The sequence below is a fragment of the Taudactylus pleione genome, unplaced genomic scaffold (genome assembly GCF_031769625.1).
Source record: "Taudactylus pleione unplaced genomic scaffold, aTauple2 ptg000184l, whole genome shotgun sequence".
In the NCBI taxonomy this organism is placed as follows: domain Eukaryota; kingdom Metazoa; phylum Chordata; class Amphibia; order Anura; family Myobatrachidae; genus Taudactylus; species Taudactylus pleione.
Window position 1 is genome coordinate 2,738,527 of NW_028284586.1, and position 2,853 is coordinate 2,741,379.

The window sequence follows — 2,853 nt, forward strand, 5'->3', positions numbered from 1 at the left end:
TGAAGCTCTCCCTTAAATACCCCTAGGCTATCCCCCCATGAGTATTCATTGGCTGCCTAAGACCATCTTGACTTAAAAGGGCGCTAACCAACACCTTATTGTGGCAACACTCAAAACACTCGTGGTTTAATGTCCCTCATGCCTAATTGTCAGCCTTCGGGCATACTAAACTCACTAACATGTTGTTTTCGTGTACCCTTATAATACCTTATAAATAATGCAACTTAACTGCTAAAAATAAATACACAGACAACAGTGTTGGCGTTTTAAAATCTGTCAATTTTATTTTTGACAAACACTAACATTTTTTATTATAAGTTAATATTGGTGACGGCACAAAAAGAACGCACATGACAATAACCACAAACAGATCAAACAAACACACACACACAAGCCAAGCATTGGTGGTCAAATCGCCTTTCTTCTTAGCACCCTTCTGGGTGGTATAGCCATTTCCCGTAGAGGACAATTGGCTGGCACCTTACTGAACTTTTAAGGAGAGCGCACCCACTATGCATAACTACTAACATAACTAACCAAGTGCAGTTCTTTTCTGCCAAGCGAAGCCTAAACTGATGCGCCACCATCATACCTCAAACCTACACACAGAAACACCGTATCCAGCAGAAAATACCTTCCAGAAAAATAGCCACACCTGCAGGACTAAGGTGCACACCATCACCCCGATACAAGTGTATATATCGTGAAATTGTATTAATACATGCTCTACCACACCACCACCAGTCTCTAGCATGTACCCTCCCACTGCAGTATTGACTTTCTCTCTAGCCACATCAAGTCACGCAGCAGACTCAGCATTCCTCCACACACGCCTAGGGACAATGAAGGACCACACCAAATTACAGTAAGACAAAGCTTCCACAATCAAATAAAAGTCCCTAATGATAACAGAGCGCAAATCTACAGCAGTTCGCTTACCTAAGTCATTCCCGCCCAGATGCAACACTATCACCTTAGGCAACCCATAAGACCGCACAGCAGACAAACCTACCTAAAAGAGAGTCCCAGCACATCCCCCGAAAACCTAACCACCTAATTAAATGCGGCTGAGAGAAACTGCTAGTATTATAAGCTAATGGGGATCGAGCAGCCCAGAATATATAGGAATGCCCTAACACCCAGATCGGCTTCACATAAAATCCACCTGAAAACATGTGAAAAAGAAAGGTAAACATGGAAAGAAAAAAACATACAAAGCAGCCAAAACACACACACACCATACCAACAAGACATGGAAGCATAACATAAAGAAGGGCAGGGGAAGGGGAACAACGTAGCGAACCGGACTTGAGGCAAAAACTAAAAAACCCCGGAGTAAACTATTACTCACGCCATGTCATGTCATTCAGAATCCAATTGGGCCCTGGGGGAAAAATAAAAATTCCTCATAGACTCCCGCAGTATGTCGGCGAGTGGTTAGGCCTCCGGTGAGCTATGTTGGAACACAGATAAACCCCGACGAATATAGCGACGAAACACAGCAGAGCGCCACCGACCCAGGGATTGTATATCCCCGTCGGATAAGCCAGCAGAAGCTGCAGTTGTAGCAGCTCCGTTTCTTAATGGGTGAGTACCGAACCCACTCGCCTCGAGCTCTAAAGATGCCAAGCAACGCTTCAAGACATGACAAAACTGGTATTTCGTAACCGGGGACCCATCCTTGTGCATCAACCATGCCCCATCTCGTTCACCACGCACATGTTCGAAGGCGCGCACCAGCGCCACTCGACATACCGCAGGAATGGAACATGGTTGAAGGGAAAGCTAGCGCCCTCTACCAGCCTGGTCCGTCTTGGAGCGTCATATAAAGCAAAGTACTGCGCCTGGGCGTACAATCACATCCACAACAGTAAGTGGTGGGTCAGCCCTCTTAGAAGGGGCAACTAATTCACAGACCCGAAACGCTCCGTAAAAAGCCATGGCAAAACTCAACTGAAATAACAGGCATTCGAACTGTGAAAAACAAACTGCAAGGACCGCAGCCAACAAGCGATGCAACAGGGAAATGTCAATGGAATGCCTGGAGTCAACTGCTGTAGGGGTCGACCTGGACCAACCCCTCAAAGCCATCGAGACCAAGAAGGACCTTGAGGGATCGGGCATGTCATATAACCCAGAGATAAATGACACGCCTGCATATATACTCTACATCACAGCGAGTGCCCTTTTGAGTACAGATCACAAATAAAAGCCAGCATGACTTGCTGCAAGCTCTTACCTGCCTGGGCCACCGAGACCCGGAGATGCTCCCATTCCAGCCAACCCACCTGATAACAGCGCAAAGTCCTGGGGGCAATGGCCCTCAAAGCTAGTTCCTCCATGCCAGCCTGACGATATGCCAAACATAATGAGGACACAGGTCACCAGACAACTAATCCTGGGGAGCTTACTCCCTAAACTGGTGCCAGTTGAATTGTGATAAAGCATCCGCCATCGCATTTTGTACACCTGGCACATGACAGGCAACAAAATGGACATTCAACAGCACGGCAACGCAGCACCAGTCTCGCTAGCAGACAAACAACCGGAAGAGATGATGAACTCTGACGATTGATCGCATGCACTACATCCAGGTTGTCACACCAAAATGTGATACTAGCGTTCCTCAAGCGGTCCCCCCAGAGTTCTAGAGCAACTACAATGGGGAACAGCTCAAGCAACAGCATATTGTTAGTGAACCCTTCCGCAGCCCACGCCAACAGCCAAGGTGCAGCGCACCACAGACCGTTGAGGTAAGCTCCAAAGCCAGTCACGCCAGCCGCGCCTGTAAATAGTTGCAGCTAAGTGTTACTGCGCGGTGGGACAGGCCATATACTTACACCATTGAACTGG

At 47.5% G+C, this 2,853-nt stretch overlaps 1 pseudogene; it reads right to left on the minus strand.

Moving 5' to 3' along the window:
• Nucleotides 1–1,437: 1,437 nt before the first annotated feature.
• On the minus strand, nucleotides 1,438–2,345 carry LOC148519698 (uncharacterized; annotated as a pseudogene).
• Nucleotides 2,346–2,853: the final 508 nt, after the last annotated feature.